The sequence below is a fragment of the Rhinopithecus bieti genome, unplaced genomic scaffold (assembly GCF_001698545.2).
Source record: "Rhinopithecus bieti isolate Rb0 unplaced genomic scaffold, ASM169854v2 scaffold_49762, whole genome shotgun sequence".
Taxonomy (NCBI): domain Eukaryota; kingdom Metazoa; phylum Chordata; class Mammalia; order Primates; family Cercopithecidae; genus Rhinopithecus; species Rhinopithecus bieti.
In genome coordinates, this window is record NW_016819845.1 from 1,370,602 (window position 1) to 1,385,677 (window position 15,076).

The window sequence follows — 15,076 nt, forward strand, 5'->3', positions numbered from 1 at the left end:
GCTGCCCTGATTGTGGTAGCAATCCAGAGGGAGGAAGCAGTAATTTTTATAGCGTCACATGGCAGGAATTACAATACAGATGAACCAGGAGAACGGGGGAGGGACACATGAAAGGTGTCAACAACGACAAACTTTAGTTTTTATACTCACTTAAAAAAGTAGGAATTGGATCCTGAAGAATTGGAGGGTGGCATTTAGAGGATGGAGAAGAGGAGAAAGAAGAATCCAGGCAGATGGACCAACACACGCAGAGGCCTAGAGGAGCGAGCAAGCAGCAGGTTGGAAAAGCTGGGTGATTTAGCATGGCTGTTTGGGGGAGGAGAGGACCCGCAGTTGGAACCTTGACTCGGGTTAGACCCCAGGGCTTAGTATATCTGGCTTCATCTGCAAGTAACAGAAAGCCCAATGCAAATGTCTTAAACAATAAAGGAGACTGCATTCTTGCAGGAAGTCCTGAGGTTGTGGGAACTGCAGATGGATTGGAGGGGAGACCCCTAGAGCAGGGACCCATTGAGAAGTCAGGTGGTAAATTGGTGATGGGAAGGAAGAGGTGATTTTGAGGAGCCTGTAGGGACAAACTGGCATGATAACCAAGTTTCGCACAGGAAGGGTAAGTGGGAAAAACGATGGCAGTTTAAAGCCTCTCTTTGACTATCCCCTTGTCACCTTTTCCTCCCTCCTGTCCTGTAACACCTTTCCCACCCCTGCTCAGCTATCCCGCATCTCCAGCAAAGAGCCCAGGGTGATCTTTGGTATATTCTTTTCCTTCACACCTCGGCATGAAACTCACCATCAATTCTTGTTTCCTTCTTCTCATTTCCACCCTCCAAGCCTCAGTTATGTCTGTCTTGAACACTGTGGGGTTAACCAGCTGGTTTCTTGTGTCCACTTTCACCCGCCAGTACTCCCTCCAATCCAAATTTTCTGCATCATATGTAGCCAGATTAATAATAATAATAAAAACCCAAATCAACAAACGAAAAGCCCCCAAACCAAATCATACCTCTCACTCGCTTAACTCCGGAGGCCTCCTTGGAATAAAACCCTCTCCTGTCCACATGGAAGGCCCTGGGAGATCTGGCCCTGCTGGTGTGCAGATCTCATGGAAACTACTGTCTCATTTTCTCATTCCTTTTTTCTTTCTTTCTTTTTTTGAGATGGAGTTTCACTCTTGTTGCCCAGGCTGGAGTGCAATGGTGCTGTCTTGGCTCACTGCAACCTCTGCCTCCCAAGTTCAAGCGATTCTCCTGCCTCAGCCTCCTCAGTAGCTGAGATTACAGGCATGCGCTACCATGCCTGGCTAATTTTGCATTTTTTTTTTTTTTTTTTTTGAGATGGAGTCTTGCTCTGTCGCCCAGGCTGGAGTGCAGTGGCATGATTTTGGCTCACTGCAAGCTCCGCCTCGCGGGTTCATGCCATTCTCCTACCTCAGCCTCCAGAGTAGCTGAGACTACAGGCGCCCGCCACCATGCCCAGCTAATTTTTTGTATTTTTAGTAGAGATGAGGTTTCACCATGTTAGCCAGGATGGTCTCGATCTCCTGACATCGTGATCCACCCACCTTGGCCTCCCAAAGTGCTGGGATTAAAGGCGTGAGCCACCATGCCCGGCCTAATTTTGTATTTTTGATAGAGATGGGGTTTCTCCATGTTGGTCAGGCTGGTCTCGAACTCCTGACCTCAGGTGATCGGCCTGCCTTGGCCTCCCAAAGTGCTGGAATTATAGGCGTGAGTCACCGCGCCCGGCCCTGGTGCCTTTTTTCTTTACTGCAAATAAGCCAAGCTTTCTCCTCTGCTTTAGGGCCTTAATGTAGGCTGTTCCTGCAAATCAGAGGTCTTGCCCAGTTATTACCTTGTTTATTTATTTGTTTTAATTGTTTCTTGTCTTATTCCTTCTCCTACCCAAAATGAATGATAAATTCCCTGGTGGAGAGGACGTTGCCTGCCATGTTCAGTGTCCAATCCCCAGCACCCACTACAGTTCTTGACACACAGTTTTAAATGTGTGTGTGTGTGTGTGCCTGTGTGTGTGTGGTTGTGTGTGTGTGTGTTGGATGACAAGAAGGCCCCGAGTTCCATTTGCGGAACTGGGACTCAGAGAGAGGGAGTCCAGTTTGCAGAGGAAGGTGTTGAAGGCAAAGGATGAACAGGCCATCCGGGTGGGATGTACAATGGACAATTCAGATCCTCCTTACTCTTGTAGCATTTCCTCATTCCATACTGCTTTATGTGGAGATTATTTATAGGTTAAAAGTGCTTTTATAGACATGGCCCCTTTAGATCTCTCTACAACCTTGGAAAGGGGTAGAATGATTATTTCCATTTTACAGATTAAAACCTCAAGCACAGAGATTCTTGTCTGAGGCTCACACAGCTGGAAGGCTCTAAGTCCAGATTTGAACCCAGGTATTTAAATCCCCAGATCTTTGTATTTTATTATGGTTTTAGAAGTCATAACCCATTTTCTCCACCTTTACCAGTGAACAATAAGGATGACGAATCATGTTGCAAAACACTTTCATTTTGATACTGATCAAAGTGAGCTTAGTTTGCATATATATATATATATATATATACACACACACATATAAAGGCTAAGCCATATATATGTGCGTATGAATATATTTTCTCCCTAAGATCTTAAAACCTCGAGAAAGGCAGAAGAACTAGGGAGAGATAAAAATATAACTAGAAGAAAGGGCTCAGAAGGAACAAATGAAAAGAAACAAAGGTAAGATTATGAACTAAAAGAAAGACAAAGAACATATTTAAATTATTCTTGTTTTTTGGCAAGGTTACCAACAAAAAGATATGGGTAACAAGATAAATTAGGCACATAAAACTAAAGCAAGAAGGCTCATAATTGATGAAGAAAAAAAGAGAAGAAAACAGTTTCCTGGGGGGAGGCAGAAGAAAAGCGAGGCGGGGCAGCGGGAGGCGGCCACAGATCAGACAGCTCAGCCTGGCCAAGCCATTCCCATACGGTGAGCACTGGAGGCCCAGCGTGTGGTGGGTGTTTAGGGGAGACAGAAAGAGGAAGATGTTAGGCCCTTGACTTCAGTTTGCTGATGGCGGCCACATGGGGAAATGTTCGAGGGCAAGGAGAGATGATCTATGGGGTGTGCTGGTGGGGATGGCTTTGGTGTGAGTGGCGAGGGTAGGGGCTTGGAGCTAGGTGTCGAGGGATTTGAGTCTCAGCCTTGATGTTGATTAGCTGTGTGACCATGGCCAGGTTACTTAACCTCTCTGAGCTTCAATCTGGCCAACATAGGCACAGGAATAACACTATGTACTTTATAGGTTGTTGTAGGGTTAAATGTGATAATGTGTCATAAAGTTTGGTCAGTGCTTGGCGCCTGGCGGGCACTGCATAGCCATTGATTCCCTCAGTGATCAAAGCAGGGGGTGGTGGCTGTGGCCATTCTCTGACAGGCATCTGAGTCTCACTAAGAGTTGTGACCTTCTGTTCCTTCGGGCACTGTCATCAAGTCCTCAGAAGGCAGGAAGGGAGGAAACAGAGTCAGTGAGCTGTTCCCCCCTCCCCCCCGGTTGGGTGGCTCCATCTAGACTTGGAGATTGGGGTGCCTTTGATTTGTGAGGGAGCTGTGTGGGTCGTAACTGGGTACGTTTTTATTTGCGGGTTACTGTGTGCAGTAACTTACCACATTTGCTCTTTGAAAATGCCTTAATGGGCTGCTGTAGTAGAAAGAGAAAATCTTTCATTGGTATGTGTATGTCGTCCAAATGGTATTTTTAAAGATTTATTTTTGTGTGTTCACGATGTTCTTGAATAATGTTTCCATAAGTACGGTCAAAGATAAAACTTGCGCGGTGCACGAAATCTGGTCGTGCATATTTTAGTGTGACCGTCTTTTGACCAGCCATTTGTCAAGTTCTTCACTGACTGACTTGTGTTTCCTTAGGAGGACTTGCTTGAGCCAGCTCGCTGATGGAGAAACTTCTGAACATGGGCCAAGCTAATGGTGGTGGCCCTGTTGAGTGTCACCCCTTCTCCTCTTATCTGCAACAGTGTGGTTCTCCAGCTGGACTAGTGGAGGCCAGAGCTTCATAGCTTAATCATTTACTAAGAAACAGCTGATGAGTACCTTTGAGGTGCTGGGTGCTGTGTGGGGATTTGGGGACACAGGGTGACTTAGATGGACAAGCCAGCTGGTCACATGCAGCCAATCAAGTAACAAGAAAAAGGACGTGCCTAAGGGCCTGTGCTAGCCGGGGTGGTCAGGCAATGACCTGAACTGTAGCCATTTCTCCAGGAACTTGAAAGACACAAAAAAGCCAGCCAGGCAAAAGCAGTGCAAGTGCAGAGACCTGAGGCTGGGATGAGTTGGCCTGTTCAGATAATGGAAAACTGGTTGACACTATGGTTGGAAGGTTTGTCCCCTCCAAAACTCATGTTGAAATGTAACCCCAGTGTGGCAGGATTGAGAAGCGAGGCTTTTAAGAGGTGGTGGATCATGAGAGTTCTGCCCTCATGAATGGATTAATTCACTTATGGGTTAATGGATGAATGGGTTATCATGGGAGGGGAACTAGTGGTTTTATAAGAAGAAAAAGACCTGGGCCTACATGCTCAGCCTCCTCACCATGTGATGCCCTGCACTGCCATGAGACTCTGTGGAGAGTTGCCAGCAGCAAGAAGGTCTTGCCAGATGCTCCCCCTCGACCTTGGATGTCTTGGCCTCCATTACTGTAAGAAATATGTTTCTTTTCTTTATAAATGACCCAGTTTCAGGTATTCAGCTATAAGCAACAGAAAATAGACTAAGACAGTTGGTGTGGCTGGAGCCTAGTGAGTGCTAGGAGGGTGGTAAGAGATGAGTGCCCTAGGGCCAAGGGCCAGGGGAAGGAGTATGGATTTTATTGTAAAACATGATGGAACTCTTGAGCCTGTAGGACTTGGAGAAGAAGGGCAGGGAGTACACGCTAGGCAGAGGAAGCATGGGGCAAAGGCTGTGCAAGGGCACGGCTTGTTAGGGCCTGGGTAGACTGTGGTGGCCTGGGCAGTGCTTATTTCCCTTCACATCTCTGCTCCTGTTTACAGCTCTGCCTCCTCCATGTCTCTGGGTCACCTGGCAGGAAATGGCCTCCCCTAACTCTGGAATGTTGCACCTCTGCTGTACAGAGCCCAGCCCAGAGCGAGCTGGAGTCTCTCGGCTCTAGTTCCAAATTCCTAATAGTTTCTAATTCCAGAGGAGAATCTCATTGGCTCAGATTCCTACTCCAATGCCTGTGGTCATGTGATGTGAACTGGCGCCCACCCCGGGACCCTGTGGCTAGGGTGGGGAGGGCGGTCCCCTACCGTGAGCCTCATGGTACACAAGACACCAAAAGGCCCCCAAAGGTGTCAGCTCTGAAGATTTGGAAGAAAGTATGGTAGTTCCATATGCCTGCCTCCGTTGCCACGCAGGAATTCTCAAGGTCTAGGACTCCTAGGTCAGTTTCTGAATGGGAGGGAGCAAGCACCACAGAGAACAGCATGTGAAGTTTGAAAGTAAGGGAACAGTACAAGGAAGGCAGAGAGTAGGCGGAAGCCTGGCTAGAGAGTGACGCTCAGTCATGCCTGATCAAACATAGCCCAGGAGAGCCTTCCCCGCGGGCTCCTACAGGAGCTGTCTGGGCCACAGGGCGGCAGGGGAAATGGCAGGCAGGTGGCTGTCATGTTCTCGTTACGCTCTCCACCTTTAGAAGCACGGTCCTCTCGTGGCTTTCACTGCCACAGGAAGGTCACCAGGGCCTCAGAGGGACTTCTTAGGGTTCAGGTGGTGAGGTCGGAGTGGAAAGAATGTTTCTAGTCTCCTGCACTCTGATCCGGGTCTCTTGAACCCCCTTTCTCATGCCCCGCACTGTGCTGTGCCTGCCTCACTCTCTTACATACTGGTTTGCTCCATTCTCTGGCAGATCCCATGAGTCTCCACCTGTTCTTTGCAGCAAGTAAGATTCCTGAGTCAGGGCTTGCTGCGGAAACTCCCCTTTTGTGTGACTCTCACAGTTCTGTACACAGCAGAGGCTCTTGGCGGACATCTGTCCATTGAATGGAATTGGTTTGTGATTCTGGTCTCTTCTCAATTAATAAAGGACCAAGGTGGGTCTACAGGATGGGTCTGTATTTATGCAATTGATGGCAGAATCATTCAGTCAGCACTAATTTGCTTACCACCTTTGTGGTTTTTGGCATATCTGCATTCCACTCTTGCAGTGACTTACTTTCTACTTTTTAAAAAGATTGGCTCTCTTTTTTCACTTAGAAAATTTATTTTAGCAGGAAACTTTATACCGTGACCACACATGAAATCCAGTATCCTGACCTATAAATAGAAGGTGATCGTAAAATTAAATACAAAACTCCTAAATAGAAAGCATATGTCCATTTCTCCCTGAGTCATCTCCAGGGCACCATAAAACAGACATTACACTCTGGGGAACTCTGATTTGTATCGTGGGTGAGGATATGTTTAGGAAAATATTAACTGTCCCTGGCAAATTTCTGGACCTTGGGCAATTTCCCCTTCCATGAACTGTGGATGTGGTAGCCAGGGCTGCCACTTGCCATGGGTGGCTCTGAGGAGGTTGCGTGAGTGACCAGTGAGAGGGCCACTGGAAACTAGGGCTTAGCCATCAAGCTCGACTTCTTGCCCTCCTACCCACTCTAGCCTCCTGCTGGGAGTAGAGCTCACTCTCTCCTTCCCCCGTGAGCTTCGTCCCTAGAACAGCTGCAGAGGAGGAGGCTGGGTGGAGCAAACAGGAACAGGAACAGGGCCTGTGGAACATAGGCTGAGCAGTGGGCTTGAGGGAGGAGAGAGAATGAGGCACAGATGAGGAGCTGGAAGATGGAGGGGAGGGGACTGAGAGGTGCTGGAGGGTTGGCTGTACCGCCTTTCTGCAAAGAAAAGAGAATGAGAAGTCAGCAGAATATCTGTTTGTCTGTTGAGTCTTAAGGTGATGACTGAGTGGGACGAGCCCCAAAGCAGTATTTTGGTTCTTAGGTTGCAGTGAGTGACCCTTCTGCATGACAAAGGAGTTTAGGAGTAAAAGGCAAGGTACAAATGTAAAAGCAATATGGGCCTCAGTGTGGTGACTCATGCCGGTAATCCTAGCACTTTGGGAGGCCAAGTCAGGAGGATCGCTTGAAGCCAGAAGTTCAAAACCAGCCTGAGCAACAAAGTGAGACCTCGTCTCTACAAAAATTAAGTAAAGTAAGTAAAAGCAATATGACGATTATTAAAGTGCAGACTCACTCTCTCTCAGTTGTTTGGATTTGGTTTAATTACCAGTTGGGATTTCAGCAGGCTAAGAGGTCAATGGCACAGTGCGTCATTGATAAACCTCCAAATGCTGAATCTGTGTGCCATGGCTCAGTACAGGTACAGAGTCTCGTAGAGCTGGCAGGGACCTGGGTGTGAGGCATCTCCTCAGAGCCCCTGGGCTGAGCCACTTTTAGCATGTCTGGCATCCCCTGAATCTGAATGCAAACCTGTGGGAGGACCTTGCTGGCAGGTGACCTGCTAGCTCCCCAGGGCACCTCTAGAAGTGCTCAGGTTGCTGGTGCCTGAAGCTGCAACCCTGGCCTTTTGGATGCCAGGCCTCGGGCTCCTGTGAAGACATCTTGCTGGTTTGGGACCAGCCTTTGCAAGGATGTTGGGAACCAGGATGCCTGGTTGAGGGTCTGGAGAGGGCATCGCAAGCTCCTGCTTACAGGATCATCTAGGCTGGTGTATTAGTCTGTTCTTGTATTGCTATAAAGAATTACCTGAGATTGGGTAACTTATAAAGAAAAGAGGTTTCATAGGCTCACGGTTCCACAGGCTGTACAGGAAGCATGGCAGTACCTGCTTCTTGGGAGGCCTGAGGGCTTTTACTCATGGCAGAAGGCAAAGCAAGAGCAGGAGCAAGAGAGAGTGAGGTGGGAGGGGCTGCACACTTGTAAGCAACCAAATCTTGGGAGAACTCAGTCACCATCATGAGAACAAATAGCACCAAGGAGATGGTGCTAACCCATTCATGACAGATCCACCCCTGTGATGCAGTCACCTCCCCCCAGGCCCCATCTCTAACACTGGGGACTACAATTCAACATGAAATTTGGTGGGGACACAGATCCAAGTCACATCAGCTAGCTTGCTTCTGGGTGGGTAAACCAGCTGCCGTATATATAGCTGGGGCCTATGCCTGAGTCCTGAATTTATCTCCTTGCCTTATGATTTTGGACAGGTCACTTAACCTCACACCTAAATTGACAGTCTAATTTGAATCCTAGCTCTGCCACTTGCTAGCTGTGTGGCCTTGGGCAGGCTATTAGCCTCTCTGTTCCCCAGTTTCTCTTCCTGTAAAATGGTGACAATTCTAGTACTTGTCTCTTAGGGTATTGTGGTAATTAAGAGACTTAACACACATTAATGTGGAGAGTACCCAAGCCATGGCTGGTGTACACTCTACATAGAAGTGTGAGCTTCTGACATCATCTAGGACTGCTCCCTCACCTCTCCCTTTTGCACGAGGGAGGTGTGTGAAGTCGAGAACTCTGTTGGCAGTGTTTGCCTCCTCCCGAGGCTGCTGCCACACTAACCTTCCATTCTGTGTCTTTTTTTTTTTTTTTGAGATGGAGTCGCACTGTGTCACCCAGGCTGGAGTGCAGTGGCATGATCTTGGCCTACTGCAACCTCTGCCTCCAGGGTTCAAGCGATTCTCCTGCCTCAGCCTCCTGAGTAGCTAGGATTACAGGCATGTGCCACCACATCTGGCTAATTTTTATATTTTTAGTAGAGATGGGGTTTCACCATGTGGGCCAGGCTGGTCTTGAACTCCTGACCTCAAGTGATCCACCCGCCTTGGCCTCCCAAAGTGCTGAGATTACAGGTGTGAGCCACTGTGCCTGGCCTAACCTTCCACTCTGAACTTGAGCCTGGGTGTCCTGTATACTGGTTGTGTGAGTATCATCTAATTTGCATCTGCTCCTCCCACTCCCTTTCACCTCTCAGAGAGCAGGTCCTGCTTCATGGGCCCTGTTTTCATCCAGTGGACATCAGACCTCTGAGCTACCATTTTCCTGGGCCCAGCCTGCACACCCTCATGCTGCCTTTTCTTGTTCCTTACTGGGAGGCCTCCTGTGATGGTTAGTTTTATGTGTCAACTTGGCTAGGTTGTTTACCCAGTCGTTTCATCAAACACTAGTCTAGGTGTTGCTGTGAAGGTATTTTATTGACGTGGTTAACAGCTGCAATCAGTTGACTTTAAGTAGAGAAGATACCCTTGATGATGTGGGTGGACCCATCTATTCAGCAGAAGGCCTTAAGAGCAAAAGCGAGGAGTCCTTAGAAGAAATTCTGCGTTAAGACTGCAGCCTCAACTTCTGTTCGAGTTTCCAGCCTACTGGCTTGTCCTAGCAGGCCAGACTCTCCAGCTTCTACCATCCCGTAAGCCAGTTCCTTACAAAAAATCCTTCACTCTCTCCACACTACCCCCACTGCCCTGCACATATACAGTTGGCCGTTGAACAACTCAGGATTAGGGATGCCCACCCTCCCTGCAGCTGAAAATCCAAGTATAACTCTTGGCTCCTGTATTAGTCTGTTCTCATACTGCTATAAAGAACTACCTGAGACTGGGCAATTTATGAAGAAAAGAGCTTTAATTGACTCACAGTTCTGCAGGCTGTACAGGAAGCATCATTAGGAGGCCTCAGGAAACTTACAATCATGGCAGAAGGCAAAGAGGAAGCAAGCACAACTTACCATGGTCAAGCAGGAGAAAGAGAGTGAAGGAGGAAGTGCTACACACTTTTAAACCACCAGATCTCATGAGAACTCACTCACTATCATGAACAGCAAGCAGAAATCTGCCCCCATGATCCAGTCACCTCCCACGAGGCCTCTCCCCCAACATTGGAAATTATAACTGGACGTGAGATTTGGATGGGAACACAGAGCCAAACCACATCAATGCCTCAGAAACATAACTGCTAATAGCCTACTGTTGACCAGAAGTCTCACTGATAACACAGTCCATTAACATGCATTTTGTATGTTATACATTGTATTCCTACAATATTATATACTGCATAATACACTGTATTCTGACAATAAAGTAAGGTAGAGAAAATGAAATTGATTCTTCTGAGACAGTACGAAAAAAAAGAAAATGTTATTAAGAAGATTACAAGAAAGAGACAATACATGTACAGGATTGTACTGTGTTTATCAATACCATAAGTAAGTTCTCATCGTCTGTTTACAAGATGAATTGTCTGTCTGAAATGTCAGGCAGCCGCAGCTGCAGACCTCAATCTACAGTACATCTCAAGCAAGTCAGCTTCTTCTTGTGATGTCGTGACTTTTCTCTGCCTCTGGGGAGCCCTTCCAGAATCATCAGTGGCACTTCGTATGGGCCCCATGGTGTTATTTCAGGTTGCACTAAACACAATGAAAAATACACAGGAACTACAAAAGATTACTTTTTACTGCAATATGCAATTTACTGGAGGGATGAACTGCTCACACGTAGATGATTGGTGTCACACAGTCACACAGTGTTTTAAGTGGATACTTGAAACACTTGAACTCATTGCAGTAGACAGAAGATGTTGATATAATTATACAGTAGTACAGAATGTACTACAGTCAATTTTATGCAGTTATTTAATATTGCATCTTTACATTTGTTTACATTTCTCTAGAATGTGAATGTGCCTGTGGTCTATTTTGTATGTGTAAATTTTGATAAGTTTTAACTTTTTATAACAGATTTGTGTATATTTTATGGTAATAAGTGATTAAATAGACTAGTATCTACATGTTTTATGTATTCATGACATACTTTTTTGTTTTTTCGGTATTTCTAGGCTATACAGTTAGTGAGTTTTTTCAAATGGTCGCTAATCTTCAAAAAATTTTCCAATACATTTACTGAAAAAATTCATGTATAAGTAGGCTTATATAGTTCAAACCTGTGTTGTTCAAAGGTCAGCTGCATTACTGGTTCTGTTTATCTGGCAAACCCGAATTCACTTACCTCCTCCGAAGCCTTCTCTGAGCATCCAGCCTCTAGGAGCTGCGCCTCCCAGCCTATTCCTGTTGCCTCCTTGAGACTTTGCTCATGCAGTGCCTGTGGAGTTACAGAGCTTCAGGTTGCACACTCTGTGTGGTTCTTGAGAATAGGTACCCCTTTTGTACTTCTTCGGCTCTCTCTCAGCTCTCAGGTGAGATAAACACATGGTAGGTGGTCACTAAATATTTGCTGAATGAATGCATATGGTGGGACTGAGTGGTAAATCAGGGATAGTAGTGACTTTAAGCTGATTAGAAACACATTCCTGGGCCAGGTGTAGTGGCTCATGCTTGTAATCCCAGCACTTTGGGAGGCCGAGGCAGGTGAACCACTTGAGGTCAGAAGCTTGAGATCAGCATGGGCAACATGGCGAGACACTATCTACTAAAAATTAAAAAAATAGCTGGGTGTGGTGGTGCGTATCTGTAGTCCCAGCTACTCAGGAGGCTAAGGTGGGAGGATCACGAGCCCAGGCGTTTGAGGCTGCAGTGAACTACGATTGTGCCACTGCACTGTAGCTTGGGTGACAGAGCAAGAGCCCGTCTCAAACAAACAACAACAGCAACAGCAGCAGCAGCAACAACAACAACAACGAAACGGTAATCTAAACAGTTGGTTTACTCTTTTGGTGTTTGAGGCCGCAGGCTCTGAAACATTCCTTAACTACCTTTTCTTCTTATTTTCCCTCTTCCTATCTCCTTGCCCAGCATGGTCTCCAGACAAAATAAACTTACATCTTAGAGAAAATTAGGAGATTGGTAGGGTTTGAATGTGTATGTCTTTCCAAAATTCATATGTTAGAACTTAACACCCAAGATGGTGATATTAAAACGTGGGTCCCTTGGAAGGTGATCAGGCCCTCAGGGCTCTGACCTCATAGATGAGATTAGTGGGATTTTTTTTTTTTTTTTTTTTAGCAGAGTTTCACTCTTGTTACCCAGGCTGGAGTACAATGGCATGATCTTGGCTCACTGCCGCCTCCGCCTCCCAGGTTCAAGTGATTTTCCTGCCTCAGCCTCCGAAGTAGCTGGGATTACAGGCATGGGCCACCACGCCCAGCTAATTTTTTGTATTTTTAGTAGAGATGGGGTTTCATGATGTTGGTCAGGCTGGTCTTGAACTCTGGACCTCAGGTGATCCACCCGTCTTGGCCTCCCAAAGTGCTGGGATTATAGGCGTGAGCCACCACACCTGGCCTGATTAGTGACATTTTAAAGGGCTTGGGGGAGAGTTTGCTTCTTTTGCCCTTCTGTCTCTTCCACCTGGGAGGACATAGTGTTTGTGGTACCACCCCGGAAGCAGAGAATATCCCTCATCAGACACCGAAGGTGCTGGGGCCTTGATTTGGGACTTCTGAGCATCCAGAACTGTAAGAAACACTGGCATAGCTTGTTTTATTGCACTTTGCTTTGTTGTGCTTTGAGTTATTGTGTGTTTTTTTATTTTTATTTTTATTTATTTATTTATTTTAATATGTTGAAGATTTGTGGCACCTTTGCATTGAGCAAGCCTACTGGCACCATTTTTCCAACAGCATGTACTCATTTCATGTGTCTGTATCACATTTTGGTAATTCTTACAATACTTCAAACTTTTTCGTGATCTATTATGGTGATCTGTGATCATTGATGTTACTATTGTAATTGCTTTGGGGCACTCCAAATGGCACCCATATAAGATGGTAAACTGAATCAACACAGGTTGTTTGTGTTCTGACTGCTCCACTGAGTAGCCATTCCCCCATCTCCCTTCTCCTTGGGCCTCCTTATTCCCTGAGATACAACAATATTGAAGTTAGGCAAATTAATGACCCTACAAAAGCCTCTACGTGTTAAAGTGAAAGGAAGAATTGCATGCCTCTCACTTTAAATCAAAAGCTAGAAATGATTAAGCTTAGTGAGGATGGCATGTCAAAAGCTGAAAACCAGACCTCTTGCACCAGTTAACCAAGTTGTGCATGTAAATAAAAAATTGTTGAAGGAAATTTAAAGTGTAACTCAAGTGAACACACAAATGATAAGAAAGCAAAACAGCCTTATTGCTGACATGGAGAAAGTTTGAGGGGTCTGGGTAGAAGATCAGATCAGCCACAACATTCCCTTAAGCCAAACCCCAATCCAGAGTGAGGCCCTAATGCTCTTCAATTCTATGAAGGCTGAGAGAGGTGCGGAAGCTGCAGAAGAAAGGCTGGGAGCTAGCAGAGGTTGGTTCAAGAAGTTTAAGGAAAGAAGCCATCAGTATAACATAAAAGTGCAAGGTGAAGCTTGAAGTGCTGACGGAGAAGCTGCAGTGAGTTATCCTGAAGATCTAGCTAAGATCATTGATGAAGTTGGCTGCACTAAACAATAGATTTTCAGTTTAGATGAAACAGCCTGATACTAGAAGATGCCATCTAGAACTTTCATAGCTAGAGAGGAGAAGTCAATGCCTGGCTTCAAAGCTTCAAAGGACTGCATGACTCCTTGGTGGGGGCTAATGCAGCTGGTGACTTTAAGTTGAAGCCAATGCTCATTTACCATTCCAAAAATCCCAGGGCCCTTAATAATTATGCTAAATCTACCCTGCCTGAGCCTGTAAATGAAACAACAAAGCCTGAATAGCAGCACATCTGTTTGGAGCATGGCTTACTCCACTGTTGAGACCTACTGCTCAGAAAAAAAGGTTCTTTTCAAAATATTACTGTTCATTGACAATGCAGCTAGTCTCCTAAGAGGTCTGATGGAGAGGTACAAGGAGAATAATGTTGTTTTCATGCCTGCTAACACAACATCCATTCTGTGGCCCATGGACCAAGGAGTAATTTTGACTTTCAAGTTTTATTACTTAAGAGATATATTTTGTAAGGCTATAGCTACCATAGGTAGTGATTCCTCTCATGGATCTGGGCAAAGTAAATTGAAAATTTTCTGGAAAGGATTAGCCATTCTAGATGCCATTAAGAACATTTGTGATTCATAGGGGGAGGTCAAAATATCAACATTAACAGGAGTTTGGAAGAGGTTAATTCCAACCCTCATAGATGACCGAGGGGTTCGAGACTTCAGTGGAGGAGTCACTGCAGATGTGGTAGAAATACCAAGAGAACTGGAATGAGAAGTGGGGCCTGAAGATATGACTGAATTGCTGCAATCTCATGATAAAACTTGAATGGATGGGAAGTTGCTTCTTACGGATGAGCAAAGAAATTGGCTTCTCGAGATCGAATCTATTCCTGGTGAAGATGCTGTGAACCTTGTTGAAGTGACCACAATGGATGTAGAATATGACATAAACTTAGTTGATAAAGCAGTGGCAGGGTTTGAGAGGATTGCCTCCAGTTGTGAAAGAAGTTATACTGTGGGTAAAATGCTATCAGACAGCATCATCTGCTGCTGAAAAATATTTCATGAAAGGAAGAGCTCATCATTGTGGCAAACTTCCCTGTTGTCTTGTCTTGGTGACTGTCACAGCCACCTCACCTTTCAGCAAGCACCACCTTGATCAGTCAGCAGCCATCAACATCAAGGCAAGACCCCCCACCAGCAAAAAGATCACAAGTTGCTGAAGGTTCAGATGATTGCTAGTGTTTTTAGCAATTACATATATTTAAATTAAGATATCTACATTGCTTTTATAGGCATAATGCCATTGCACACTGAACACAGCACAGTATGGTGTCAGCATAACTTCTTTTTTTTTGAGACAGTTTTGCTCTTGTTGCCCAGGCTAGAGTGCAATGGCACGATCTTGGCTCACCACAACCTCTGCCTCCCAGGTTCAAGTGATTTTCCTACCTCAGCCTCCTGAGTAACTGGGATAACAGGCATGTGCCACCACCCCAGGCTAATTTTGTGTTTTTAGTAGAGATGGGGTTTCTCCATGTTGGTCAGGCTGGTCTCAAACTCCTGACCTCAGGGGATCTGCCCACCTTGGCCTCCCAAAGTGCTGGGGTTACAGGCATGAGCCACCGCGCCCAGCCTAAGCATAACTTTCATTTGTAGTGGGAGACCAAAAAATTTGTCGGACTTGCTTTATTG